Below are 14,802 nucleotides of genomic sequence, written 5' to 3'. Positions count from 1 at the left end.
CTACCTGCCTAGGGCCTCAGTTTCTCCTTCTGTCAAACCTAGGAGGGAGGTGGAGATGGGCGTCATTTCTTAGCAACTTTCCAGCCGTCATTTTCCATGACTCGATTCCCCACTGAGTTCTGGGCCACAAACCAGTTGGCTTCCTCCTTCCCTCTCCGTGAGACAGAGAGCTGGCAGGAGGGGGATGATCCGCCTCAATTCTCCCACCTCCTTTTTCCTCCTCCTCCTGGGCTGGGACACACCTACTCAACTTTCTCAGCAGCCTCCTCGGCGTGCGAGTGCACCGGGCTTTCCTGCTCTGTCTCTGCACCTCCCTCGGGAGCCTGTCAGCCCAGTGCGTGTGGAAAGGGCTCCAGCCCAGCAGCTCACCCTGGGGCACCCTCCCCTACCTGAAGGGCGTAGGTAAGGACGGCTGGAGGATGGGAGGTTGAGGGAAGGGGTTGCGGGGCGAATCCCATTCCTGTGCCTTGTTCCAGAGCAGATGGGGGCGTTCTAAGGCTCTTGGAAGGTGGGGACGGGACCAGGATTTGAGAGGGGCAGGCATGGTGGGGGTAGGGAAACCTGGGCCCGAGGTGCCTCCGTACACTGAATGAAGCCAGAGATGTAGCCAGCCCAAGCCTGGGGGCTGGGGGGGTTGGGGCCCAGGAATGGACAAGGCCAGGGTTTTTGATCTCATGAAGGAGCAAGGTCATATTTGCACGTGTGAAAAGTTGGAGTTATGTCCTTGGAAGAATGAAAGTCTCTGCGTGGGCTTTCCGGGGCTGAGCCTTCCGGGGGCGGGGGGGTGTGGTGACATTTTCCTACATGCTTTAAGTGGGGAAGTGCTGCGGCCAGGGAGCCAAGAGGTGCTGGTTTCTTGAGTGTGTCCAGGGAGGCAAAGGAGTCCTGTTACAGAAAGCACCTGGTGTGGAGGAGGGAAGGAGTGCCCGAGGGACAGTCAGAGAACCTGGCCGGCCCTGGCTCTTGTGTGGCTCTTGAGGCACCCTGATTAGAACCTCAGCTTTCCTGGCTATAAAAGGAGGGTGCTCACCATCTGTTAGGGCTGTAAAAGACTGTGAGTCTGAGAGGCACCAGGGGCAGCCCCGGTGCCGGGTGAGTGGGAGCAGTTCTTTCCCCCGTCTTGGGGGAAGCAGGAATCTGATGCATATCTTTGGAGGCAGGTGAGCTGGAGTGGAACGTTGAACAGAGCCACCAGGCCAGAGTTCAGCCCTCCACTGGAGAGAGGGTGTGCTATATGTCCCAATGTGGGGAGCAGCAGAGCACACTGGCGTTTGCTGAGGGCTTGGAAGGGCTGCCTCTGTCCCCTGCCACATTCTGGTGCTGGTGGCCTCAGCTCGGAGAGAGGAAGGAGGCAGAGAAGCAGGCTTGGGGCTCCTTTTACAGATGGGGAGCTGAGGCTGGGCAGATGAACAGAGCCCTCCACGCAGAACACTACTAACTGCTACTGTTCCTGTTGGTACTTGCTGGGTGCTTCCTGTGTTCAGGACTGGGCTGAGTATGCATGGTCATTTGAAAATTGTGAGTCTTTGAAGGAGGATGGAAAGAGCATTTCATTATTCATGTCTCTGTAACTCCCAGGCTGTGTGCTCTAAGATGGTCCCATACCTCTTTGGGCCTATTTCCCTACATATAAAATAAAGGTGGCTCGATTAATATTATGATCGATTTTTGACTGCTTCACCCCAGTAAGCCTGTTGGGTAGGCAAAGCAGGAATGGCTGTCTATGTTGTAGATGAGGGACGCAGGGCAAGCTCAGGTTTCCCCCAGTGTTCTCCACGGACCACAGGTTATACTGTGGCAAGGAGGTGCTAAATCCATGACATTGACTAGCCTGGCAGAGTGCAACAGTGACACCCTCCTCCACCAGGAGCTCCCCGGGCCTCAGGTTTCTCATCTGTAAAATGGAAGAGGAGCTAGAGGGAGTCAAGGTCTCTCTGGAACCCTCCTGTGATTCCATGACTTGTAGGGTTCTCCTTAAGGACTCAGGCAACAGACCCAGAAGCGCAGGGACATTCTCCAGCCCCTCCGTATCAGCTGTGGCTGTGCCTTCTACAGGGAGGGTCGGCCAGGCTCACTCTACACCAGTCCTCTGTGAGTTGGGCCACCACGCTCCTGTCCCTGCACATTCTTCCTTGGGTGCAAAGGAACTCCCCTCAGGCTAGAAGTTCTCTTTCCAGCTGCCCCACGGTATGCCACGATGCTGGCACTCCTGCTGGCCAGGTGGGGCCAGGTAGGAGAGAATGTGGGGCAAGGGCCATGTCTTAAAGAAAACCAGGCAATGATGCCAGTATGATCAGGGACCTTCTGTACCCCCTGGATGGGCCTTGCCTTTTGCGTTCCTTTAGAACTGGACCGGGCAGAGCCTCCGGAATATCCCATGATTCCTGGGTTCCCAGCACAAGCAGAGTTGGCTCAGAATCTCAAAGCTACTCTTTCTATGGCTAATGGTCTTAATGCTTACATTTATAATGAGGGTTTCTAGACAGGCTTACAAAGACGTGTGGATTCAAATCCTGGATGTTATTAGTTGTGTGACCTGGGCCTCAACTTCTCTAAACCTCAGTCTCCTAATTTGAGAAAGAGGGCTAATGATAGTCCTTTCCTCAGAGATGGATGTGACATTTAAGTGAGTTCCTGCAGGTAGCACATAGGGTCGTATTCATTACTCTTGCAGTCATCAGGTAACCAGCTCTCTCTGCCTCCCCTGAGTGGAGGCCAGCTCAGAGCTCCCTGAAGTCTTCCTTCATAAGACAAATCAGAGTTGCAATTATTAATTATTTGAGGGTTCTTTGTTTTTTTTTTTTAAAGATTTTTATTTATTTATTTGACAGATCACAAGTAGGCAGAGAGGCAGGCGGGGGCGGAGGGGGGGGGAAGCAGGCTCCCCGCTGAGCAGAGAGCCAGATGCAGGGCTCGATCCCAGGACCCTGAGATCATGACCCAAGCTGAAGGCGGAGGCTTTAACCCACTGAGCCACCCAGGTGCCCCGAGGGTTCTTTTCGGATACCCTCTCTACTACGAAGTATTGCTTACTGTTCTGGCCCCCATGTCCAGCACAGAGCCCGGCCCATCAGATGCTCATTGCATAGCTGCTGAGAGAACACATGAATCTTCATCTCTAATTCATAGACGAGAACTGTCACTTAGAGGAACTAAGCATTAGCCTGACTCATCACAGGTCAATAAGAGCGGGGCACAGAAAGATCCTTAGAGATAATTGAATCAGAGAGACAGAGATGCCGCAGCCTGGCCAGAGAACGCTGAGCCCTTGGCTGAGGTCACACAGCAAGTGAGCGGGGAAGGCAGGTCTACTCCCCAGACATTTTCACTCAGCTTTGCCCCTCTCTGTTGAGCTTCGTTCAGGAAAGGGCATTGCTTCCTAGTCAGGTCATCCATCTAGGAGGCGGGCGAATCATCTTCACCTCTGCAGAATGCAATTTGGGATCCATAACCAGGATGATGGCTAGACTGAGTTGCCCTTCAGGGGATGGGGGACATAAATTTCATCAATTGGAGCCCTGCCCCAACGCTCACCAGCACACACACACACACATAGGCACACGCATGCGCGTGTGCACACCACTCTATCACTACTGCCTGCAACTAGAAGGGTCCTCAGGAGTTCCCTGAAGTCTCCGAGAATCGTTGGTCCCATTTAATGGATAGAACCATAGATTCTGAATTACTTGCCTCAAGTCACCACTTTCTAATGCTGTCCTGGGTTGTTTGCAGCCCTCAGGGAGCCATTGCTGAGCACGGGATTTAAACACGGAAACGGGAGCTCTCATTTACTGGCCTTTCTGTGTGCCTGACGCCAGGTTAGACCCATGCACAAGGACCTTCTGTTCTGCATAACGGCCCTTCAGGCCAGTAGGCCCTACCCAGTAGCTCTTCCTCTGATTTTCTGCGTGGAGACAGGAGACACTCAGAGAGGCTCAGCCACTTCCCGTCCATCCCACAGCTTTTGTCCTCTGGGCACTGACTTCACTACACCTAATGAGTGTGAGCATATGTCAGGCCCCCAGAGATTCATGGTTGGGGGAGGCAGGCCTATTAATGGACGGTTTAGTACCTTGAGGGAGGTAGTAAAATAAAGGCAAAATCAGATGGGCCTGGGGGCCCAGAAGTGGTAGTCAGCCCAGTTATAGAGTCAATGAAGGAAGGCTTCTTAGAGGAGCTGGCATTTAATATCAGTTTTGAAGTCTGAATAAGGAAAATGAGGAAAGGCAATTCAGAAAGAGAAAGTAGCATGTGTCAAGGTAGGGCAAGTGTGTGCAGGAAACTATCAGCTGGATGGAGAATGGTCAGAGTGGGCCCTGAGAGATAGGATGGGGCCAGGTCACTGAAGGCCCTATGTGACAGGCCAAGGAGTATGAAAGAGGGGATGCTTTAAACATTTTCCAGTTTGGAGCCTGTGGAAGAGAGAAATCCCTCCCCTTCTCTCAGTCCTGAGTCTTCTCCCGTTCCTGAGACTGGAGTGTCCCCTGCGAGGCACCTGTCCATCCCCTTGCTGGGGGCAGGGAGCCCACAGTGGAGAATTCTCCATTACCCAGTTCCCATTCATCTCCAATGCCCACAGCAGCTGGCCTGGGTGCAAGCTGAGCAGGAGTGTACATGCCTGCTGTGGGGTAACGTTAGTGTGCGTGTGCTCACGCGTCCCAGGTGAGGGCTGCTGTCTGTACCTGCAGCGTCCTCTTTCCTCTGGATCCTCTTAGCAGATGCATGACTGTGTGGCACAAAATGCAGGATTTTAGATGCGCCAGGAACTTAGCCTTGGGAAGTGACTGAGCTTGATACCAATATTGTGCCAGGGTTGGGCACATGAGCCCTGGAGCCAAGGTGCTCCAGCTCCAGTCCTGCCTGCACTGCTGTCTGTGACCTTGGACACACTTCACCTGTCTGGGGTGCAGGGGGTACAGTGCGATCCATCTCACAGAAGTCGTTAGCACACAGCCAGCACATACTAAAAACTTGCTAAACATTAGCTACTGTGACAGATTTGGGGGCTCCTGAAGTCTTGGGAATTGGTGCAAGAGAATCATAGCATTTTGGAAAATGCAAATCCTAGAATCTCAAACTCTTGGAAGCACATAATTAGAAGAACCTTATCGGATCCCTCTTATAAGTCTCCACTCTGTAATGATTCCTTATATAGAGTCTCGACTGTACTCTTTCTTCCTTCTTGCAAACAGTCAAGAACAATGTACATCACTTGTAAGTTACAACTTGACAAATTTTACTAAGTGAACGCAACAGTGGCTAACCAGCAACCAGAGCAAAAACAGACACCCCCAGCTCCCCAAGAGCCCTCCTGATGCTCCTCGCTAGTCACTCCCCCATCCCCTCCCACACACAAACATGGTGATTACCCAGCCAGGGGGGCTGTTGTCAAATACCTTCTTGTGGGGTTATGTACCATAGTTAGGAGGACTCTGATTATTAGAGAGGCTCAGTGAGGTAATTTGGAACTTGTAAATGAAACTTTACTTTTGAGTTATTTTTACTGTCCTATTTTAGTGGTAGCCTAGTTTAGGGCTGAGCTACCCAAATGCCTAGGGCTGTTTTTAAAAATTCAGATTCCTCAGCCCCATCCTGCATCTACAGCACTAGAATGTGGGATCTGGGTGTGGGGCCAGGGAATCTGCATTTTTAACAAGCTCCAGGGGAACTCCAGGTGAGGTCCAGCTTGGTTTGGGAACCACTAACTAGTATTTCAGAGCACAGACTCTGTTTTTCCAATCCACATGCCATCTTGCTGGATATTGACTTGGGACAAGGCACTTGGATTCCTGATCCTTAGTTTTTTCATCTGTAAAATGGGGATAAAATGATAGCACCTGCATCCTTGGGTTGTTGAAAGATTCTGACATCTACAGGCAAGCGCTCGCTAAGTGATGAAGCTACAGTTGGTATGGCTATTCCTGAGAAAAGCCCATGTGGTCTAGCCCAAGGAATGTTGGGCTTGGGATCTGAAGACTTGTGTTTGAGTCCTGACTGGGCCACTTGCTAGCAGTATGACCTTGGCCAAATCTTCTGACCACCTCCCCATGTCCGGGTCTCAACTTCCTTATCTATTAAATGGAAATACTTTCTGCTCCCCTCATAGGGTCTTTGAGGGGATCAAACAAGAGAATGGACTGGAAAACTTCTCTGAGGATAGAAAAATGCTTCAGGAAATAAACCCCAGCGAATGGGGACTCAGCTGAACCTGGGAACCTGGTAGAAAGCGGGTTTGCCTTGCCCTTGCAGTTCTGCAGAGGGCGGGCCGGATGCAGGTGGGGGAGGGAGCTGCTGAGTCGTTGGTGTTCCACGGTCCTGGTATGCCCTGGCACAGCTCCTGTGCCTCTTGGTTTCTGAGAACTGTCTCCTTCCTGGTCCTGGGGCAGGAAGAATCCAAAATCCTATAAGCGATGAAATCCTGCGCCATGTGCCATATTCAGAATGCTTTTATTATTTCAATGTCTTCCCTTTTATTAGAAGTTCTTTGAAGTCCTTTACTAGCATTTCCAGAAAACTTTTTAATGAAGTATAATATGCATACAAGAAATGCACAAATCGTAAGTGTATGGCTCAATGAACTTTACAGAAACTAACCAGTTCCCAGATGAAGAAACAGAACGTTGCCACCATTCCAGAAACCTCCTTTGTGCTCCAGTCACTAACACCCTCACAAGGCCAACTTGATCTTACTCTAATCCACAGATAAGTTTGCCTTTATGTAGTTAGAAGAGTACACTATGCATTCTTTTGCATATGGCTGTGTTTGCCCCAGACTACGTCAGTGGGATTCACCCGTTTTGTTGCCCAGAGCAATACTTCATTTCTGTCGGCTGCTTAGTATTCCCCGAGATGAGCATCCTACATTCCGCTCTTGGTGGACGTTCAGGGTGTTTCTACTGCCGGGCTATTATAATAGTGCTCCTCTGAAGAGTCTGTGTGAGTCTTTGGTGAGTGCACGTGCACACTTCTCTTGTGTCTCCTAAGAGTGGGAGGGCTAGGTCATGAGGTGTATGTATGTGGATGGAAGCCTTTCGTTTTCCGGTTCTGTTCTATTCCCTGCAAGTGGAACATGGTTCATGGGCCTGCGTGTCTATCAGGTCTGATAAACAGACCTGACCACAGCAAGACAGTCGCCTCTGAGATGCTGATGCACAGGGAGATCTGCAGACTCAGAGACTCTCGGTCAAAGTCGGACACAGGAATCAGACCTGTCACTTTCCCTATCCTGTCTTCTCTTCTAATTGACTTGAGATAACCTTGTGTCTGCTTTGCCCGAGGGCCAGTGTTCCCCTCACAGTGGTCGGCAGACCACCTACAGGGGACCGCGTGCACTTGAGCGCACACAGTCCTACTCAATTAGACTTCTCGAGATGAGGCTGTGATCTTTAACCCACTGACATTTGAGAAGCACTTCTTAGGAGCTGGGGGTCTTTCCCTCCCTTCCTCACCCCTCTGCACTGGGGCCTAGGAGAGGGCACATACAGGATACCCACTTTGAAAGGAGGCACGGTAGAACACAGGATCTTAGTGAAAGAGATGACCTTGTTCAGCAGATCCCAAACACCAGTCCCACCAGAATCACCCTGGGAGCTTGTTAAACATCTATTCTTAAGCCCCACCTCTAATGATTTTGTTTAGTAGATCTGGGGTGGGGCTGACAAATATGTCTTTTTAACCCCCACCCCCTGAGTGGGAACCACTAGTTCCATTCAGTGGTCAGCCCTGTCTGGTGAGAACCACTGGTGGGCCCAGTGGTTCTGTTCTGTGTGTGCCATGGAAGAGTGGAGCAGAGTCACTGTGGGAAAGAGGCAATCGGTATGGACTGAGCTCTGGGGGCTTGAGCTTGGGGAGACTGGCTTACATCTCATTAGTATGCACCTTGCCGCTCACAATCATCCCTAACCTTTTCGTGCCTCTAGCCCCGCCTCTAGCCCCCGCAGTCAGGTTCAGCCAGCAGCACTGCACTGACAGGGGCTCAGAGAGCGGAACCTCCTGTCGTGTCCCACTGCTAGAATGCCGCTCCCTGCCTGCCCGGGCCTGCCTGCCTGCTAGGCAGTTCTGCTCAGAGGGGTTTGGACTTGGCTGGACAGACAGCACGGCTAGGCTGGGCCAGGCCAGAGGGAATGGGACGGAGAGGGAGGGCTGGAGATAGAGTCTTTGCTGAGAATCTGTATTTGCAGGGCTGAGAGGACACGTGGTTATGTGATCCCCCTCCTCTCCCAAGAGCTGTTTCCAACCCCGGGCACAGAGAGGCAGGTGATCAGGTCACACACAGGTGATTTGAATTTTAATCCCACCTTGGCCACATGCTGGCTGTGTGCATTGGAAGTTAGGGAGCCTCTCTGAGTCTCATTTACCTCATCTGCAAAATGAGGATAATTATAGGGTTGCTGTGAGCGAGTTTAAAAGCTGTAATGCATGCCGAGTGCTTACTATAGGGCCTCTCCGCATAGTAAATGTTCAATAAATGTTAGCTGCGACCAGTGTCTACCTCTGTAAACATTTTGTCTTCCCCAAACCTCACGATCCTCCGGGCATCATTCGACCGTAGCTTAGTGGGATGTTAGCTCTGCTAAAGGCTGGAGAGCAGGGACCTGTCCCAACTCCCCGATAAACAAGTGGAGGCCCCATAAAATGAGGGGGTTTGCTCAGCTCCCACTGGGTGCCCTGGTTGGCCTTCTGATGGGTGAATGAGGACCCTTGACCCCAAAGGAGTGAGACTCATTTTCATCACAGTGTTTGCAGGGGACGGTCCTGTGTGAGCCATTGTGAGGACGGTTTTAGGCCCTTCATCTTAATTAAGCTTCACTACACCCTGATGATTATCTTCTCCAATTTACATGGGAAGAGACTGAAACTCGGTCAGGTTGACTAGTTTACTCCAGGTCACACAGCCAGCAACGGTCAGGTCACAAACCCAGGTGGGACTTAAAACCCGGCGGCCCGAGGCCGGAACCTGAGCCAGTGACCACCCGGTTTGGTGGCTCTGACAGTAGCCTCCTCACCCTCCCGGGGGGGGGGGGGCTGACTTGGAGGTAGACCTGACCGTGAGTGGCCACAGTGGGGGGGCGATGGTATCATGAATGAGGAGTGATGAGAAGCTTCCATTCCAGCAGCTTCTCAGAGCCAGCTAGGAGGAACAGGGTCCACTTGACTGGTGTTTCTAGGGCCTGGGAAGGTAGTTGTGTCCCGGATAGAGAGGGGAGCTGTGCTGAATGGCCTTATGCAGATCACATAGGACGGGGCCGGAGAGGCCAGCCTAGCAAGCCAGTGTCAGAATGAAAAAGATCAGGAAATTCGCATTGTTGGTGCGTCCCCAACATTCTCCACTTTGTCTTCACTGCCACCTCACACCCACCACACTGCCCCCCTCAGCCTCTGACTGACATCACGCGGATTAGCTCTCTGCACCCACTGCGGGGTGGGGAAGATGACAGGAATAGAAATTACTCCTTTTTTTGTTTTTTGTTTTTTTGAGAGAGAGAGAGAGTGCACGTGCATATGAGCTGGGGGGGTGGCAGAGGCAGAGAGACAGAGAGAGTCTTACTCAGGCTCCACACCCAGTGCAGAGCCTGAAGCAGGGCTTGATCTCATGACCCCGAGATTATGACTTGAGCCGAAACCAAGAGCTGGATGCTTAACTGACTGAGCCACCCAGGTGCCCCAGAATAGAAATTATTCTTATTATTTTGATGCTGTTCAGGCTGCTGCTTAAGTTTTGTTACAGACCATCGCAAGGAGAGAAGGGATATCACAAAGACCCACACGTGTGTGTGTGTGTGTGTGTGTGTGTGTGTAGAAGGGTGCTTTGGCAAGGAGCTCCTGGGACATAGGCTGGGACTGGTACACATACAGAGAATAGTTTCCTCTTTCCATAGATTCTTTTTGAACACCTACTGTAATAGTAGTAACATTACTGTATTTTTAAATAGTAATAATAATAGTAATAACACTAGCTACTTTCTGTGTGCCTGGCACTATGCTAAATGTTGTCCATGCAGAATCTCATTAAATCCTCCATGAGGTAAGAACTGGTATCACCACATCACAAATGGGGAAACTGAGGCTGAGATAGACAAAACCATGCCCCTGCATACAAGCAGAGGCAGGATGGAGGCCAGGTCTGACCCTGAGGCCTGCCTGGCTCCTTACCCATGCAGTTTCCTCCTGGCTGGTGACTTTGTGGGTACCCGAGGAGCCTGCAGGTTGGGAGAAAGGCTGGGTTGGGGGAGCAGCTTTGTCAGTGTGGAGAGCCCGGGAGAGGGAGACTAGGATCTGGTTCTAGTTGTGCCACTGCTGCCATATGTGATTTAATGCTATGCCTTCCCTTCCCTGGGCAGAGTTTTCCCATCTTTCCAAACAGATTAGACTTCAGATCGTTTTCCAACTGTGCCCTCAGGCTTGTGGTCACAGAGATGCCTGGGGGGGTGGAGGTGGCGGCAAATGGGATGCAGGGGCTCTGCACCCCCAACTCGCATCTACCACAGCACCAGCTCGGTTGGATCCACTTTACAGAATGATAATGATTCTTTAACAGTAACAACAGCTAACATTTACTTCGTGACCGCTGGGTGCTATGCACTGTGTTAAACATTCAACAAGAAACCATCTAGTCAAACCTTCCAAACCACTGTCTCAGGTGGGTTCGCTTATTCTCTCCCTTTTAAAGATGAGGAAAAGCAGAGGCTCAGAGGTCAGGTTACATACCCAAGGTCATTCAATTTGGAACTTGGTGTCCCTATGTCTGAAAACTCACCCCTTTGCAAAGGATTCCACTGGATCCGAGTGGCAAGAAGCACAGACAGGACGTGCCCCCACTAGACGAGGATATGTAGCCGGGACGTTCCAGCCTCTGCAAGCAGTGCTGCTTCCTGGAAGAGGCTCTCCAGTTACCTGGGCGAGTCTGTCCTATGACTTCAGAATACAACCTTCCTCCCTCCCAGAGAGCCACCCCAAACCTAGACCTTCAGGACAGCCTTTCTCCCCCTTCCTACCCCTCCTCCCATGCAGGGATTTCCTAGTGCCTTTCCAGCCAGGAGGAGAAAATCGAGGGTTCCCGCAGCCTTCCTACAAGGCTGACTTCCCACTCGTGTCCCCATCTATCCCAGGGCACAAATGTAGAACCTAGAGGAGTTGCTCAGTTCCCCTGCTTGGCTCTCAAGCTTCTAATGGTTTAGTATCATTCTCTGCCCTGCTGAGTGGGAGCTGGTTTTCATTTTACAAACCACTGTGGCCAGAGAGCCCCCCAAGAAATGGGGCAGGACACCTCCCCTCCTGCCTCTACCTCCAAGCCCACTGCTTCTGGGGTGCCTCGGGTTCAGGGAGTTTTCAGCTCCAAATGTAGAGCCCGTGGATCCATACGGGATCCCAAGAGGAAGAGACTTTGCTCCCTCTGGGCCTCACTGAGGGTCAGGGTCCGCAAACCAGAATGCCTCCAGCCAAACTGTCCTCACGGTGTAGACAGAGATGTGGGCACGAATGGGTTTCCCTTCCATTAGAAAATTGACCTTGGTGGGGTGTCTGGGTGGCTCAGTGGGTTAAAGCCTCTGCCTTCAGCTCAGGTCATGATCCCAGGGTCCTGGGATGGAGCCCCACATCGGGCTCTCTGCTCAGTGGGGAGCCTGCTTCCTCCTCTCTCTTGCTCTGCCTGCCTCTCTGCCTACTTGTGATCTGTCTGTCAAATAAATAAATAAATAAAACTTAAAAAAAAGAAAGAAAGAAAGAAAGAAAATTGACCTTGGCAACAAACAGTACCTGAAAGACCCTTCGTGTCTGGGAAGCGGTCTCATGACTTTGGAGTGTGCATGACCTCCTTGCTCCTGCCTTGGGGACTCCGCACTGCCTGTTCTTTTCTGTCTGAAACCCTTTCTCAAGAAGACTCTGTAGCCCTCACCCTGGCTCAGATGTCACCTTGTCACCCTGATTTATCATTCCTTCCTTTCTGTTACTAGAAAAGAATCCCCACACAAGCAGGGACCTCATCTGTCTTGTTTTCTGTTCTGGAATGCCCTCACAGGGTGGGTCTCAGTAAATAAGTATTGAATGAAGGAATGAATGAATGAATGAATGAATGAATGAATGACTTTGGCAGAGAAGGCCCAATAACAAAACATTTTCTCATCCTTCTCCACTTCGTCCCTTTGTGTCCTCAAAACCCAGGTGCCTGGAAGCACCTTGTTTTCTTCACATATCCATCTCTCCAGGGTCCCATCAAGATGTTCATGGGTCCTAAACATCTAGCCCCTTCAACCATGAAAAAATATTAGACATTATATCTTATGGTAATGTTGGTATAAAGATAAATGTATTTTTCTATATGAAAATATTTCCTTCAACCTAAAAGTTTGTTTTCTTTCTTCTGAATTTAACAGAAACATCTTCAGGGGTCCCTAAAAGTACCATGAGCCGTGGGTGTGCCCACTTGGGTGTGCCTACCAGATGAAGGGACCCTGCATCCTTCTCTGAATCCCAAGCATCCTTGGTTCCTGGTTCCTGTGCCACGTTCTTTAGAGCTGAGGTGGCCAATACAGTAGCCAGGAGTCATGTGTGGCTATTTAAATTTAAATTAAATAAAATTACAAACTCAGTTCCTCCGTTGTACCAGCCACATTTCAAGTCCTTGATAGCTACAGGTGGCTAGGGGCTCCCATCCTGGACGTCTCAGATGTAGAACATCCCCACCATTGCAGGAAGTTCTTCTGGAGAGTGCTGTTCTAAATAATTGGGTCCAGCTACACCAACCCTCTCTGAGTCTCTCTTCTTGGAATATGGATCCCAGGTCTTGGACGGCACTCGAATCCATCACCTATTAGGTGGATGAACCTGGGCAGAGCCTTCAAATTATCCGAGCCTCAGTTTCTCATTTACAAAATGAGGGTCATAATAAGTGTCATAATAATGATGGTGATGTTGGTACAATAATTAACTTGCATTGAGTATATTCCAGTGCTGACTGTTTGTCATGCATTGACTCATTCAGCCTTCTCAGCAACTCCATGAGATTGGCACATAGACCATATCCCTGGGACTAGAGAGGTGACATAACTACCCAAGGTCACACAGCTGGTGAATGGGAGAGCTGGGATCGGAAACCAAGTCTATCTGACTTCAGAGACCACTTTCTTGACTATCAATTTTACCCAGTGCTGCATCCCTTCCCTCAAAGCCAAGTGAGATAACGCATGCAGATTTTTTTAACTTAAAGATTACCTGCAGATAGGATGCATACTTTTTGTCATCAACAACAGTATCAGAATACTAATGACGAAGGGACCCCCTAATCCCAGGTTTCTTTCCCCCACGACCTAAGTAAGGACTTCCTTCGTCAGTCAGCTCTGCCTTCTAATTTCAGGCGTGGGCAGGCCCGACCTTTGACAGCTCTCTTGAGGGCCTCTCAGTCCGCTGGTGGTTCGGGCTGCCATTTACTAAGCCATTATTGGTCCTAATAAGGTGTTCCTCTGCGTCTTTTCCTCCCTGTACATTCACTTATCGTATTATCTGTCTCCCCTGCAGCCCTGGGAAGTAGGTAGGAGTAGCTATTATTATCTTCAGTTTACAGACAGATAAAGTGAGGTTCAGAAGAGGTCTGTGGCCTTTCCAAGGTCATACAACCCATCAAGGGCTCAAGCCACTGGCTCCTTTCCTGCTTATGTCCAGTTCTTTGACTGGTTGTGTTACAGGAGGACCCGGCAGGGGCTGCCTACAAACTAGCAAGTGACTCAAGGGGTTCATCCAAGTTTCTGAGAAGTAAATCAAGCCTCTCTTCCCACAGGGAATTCCAGTTGGCTTAATCCCATAGAGCTGCTGTTCCAGCACCGTCCACACCAGAGTGGGAGTCTTGAATGGAAAAATCTCCTTTTTGATCTGATATAAGATCTCAGCATGTAATTCTCTTCTGGTCCTGCTGCTTCTCAAAAATCTTTAGTGGCTCCCTACTACTAAGAGGAAAAATAGCTTCAGCAGCTAAAGACTTCATGACTAGCAGTTACCTAGAATGTCAATATTCTTTCACTGATGATTTTAGTTCTGGTTCAAAGGCACCATCCCCCCTGTCTCTCCCCATCTTTCAGCTATTGTCAGAAGTAGAATATACTTAGGATCCTTTCTTGAGAGGGAGCAGAAGCCAGCCCTAACACTGATGCCTGAGGCAGACACCATGGAGGGGAGGGGAGTGGGATCAGAAAATACTTACTGATAGAGCACCCAAATCCACAGCAAGTTTACATTTGGATTTGGGGGGGGAGTGTGGACATTCTCGAATCCAGAAAAAATTAATCCATGGCCTCTTTTTCTCATGAAAGGCTCTCCAAACTTTAAATAATATCTCATCTCATTGTTTCTTCCTACAGCTTAGGAAATCCAGAGCACCCAGGTTCAGGAAGTCTGGCTGTGTGTTTTCAGTTCAGCCACTACCTTTCTGGGTGCTCTTGGGTGTGCTGTGCAAATCTCAGGGTCCCTTATCTGTAAAGTGGGAATAAAAAGGGCAGATGTGCTTCCTAGGAGTATTAGGCAACTACTAATGAATATTTGGGACATGCTACGAAATGGGATGGTGTTGGACCATGAGGGAGAATATCCTCACTGGTCTGTGTCTGGGTACTTCTGGGAAGGACATGTGTGTGTGTGTGTGGGGGGGGGGGGGGGTTCACTGCCAGAAACGAAGCCTGACAGTTTGAAGAATTCTGGTAAAAGCTTCTTTAGTGGGAGTTTGATTTGACTTTGAATTCCTCCGAGTATGTCTGATTCCCATGGAAGGAACAGAATTAGTCACAGACTTCTAGAACTAAGGACTAAAGTTACTGC

General features: G+C 50.1%; 1 protein-coding gene across 1 annotated transcript in view; it reads left to right on the top strand.

Moving 5' to 3' along the window:
- The first annotated feature begins 222 nt into the window (after positions 1-222).
- FAT2 (FAT atypical cadherin 2) overlaps positions 223-14,802 on the top strand; it is a 77,736-nt gene continuing 63,156 nt past the window's right edge. Inside the window, exon 1 of the mRNA XM_059417194.1 lies at positions 223-402. The gene's annotated coding sequence lies outside the window, so the exon portion shown is untranslated. The remainder of the gene's footprint in view (positions 403-14,802) is intronic.

The sequence above is a fragment of the Mustela nigripes genome, chromosome 12 (assembly GCF_022355385.1).
Source record: "Mustela nigripes isolate SB6536 chromosome 12, MUSNIG.SB6536, whole genome shotgun sequence".
Classification (NCBI taxonomy): Eukaryota; Metazoa; Chordata; class Mammalia; order Carnivora; family Mustelidae; genus Mustela; species Mustela nigripes.
Note: the sequence above shows the minus strand (reverse complement) of the source record. Positions and strands in the feature narration are given on the sequence as shown.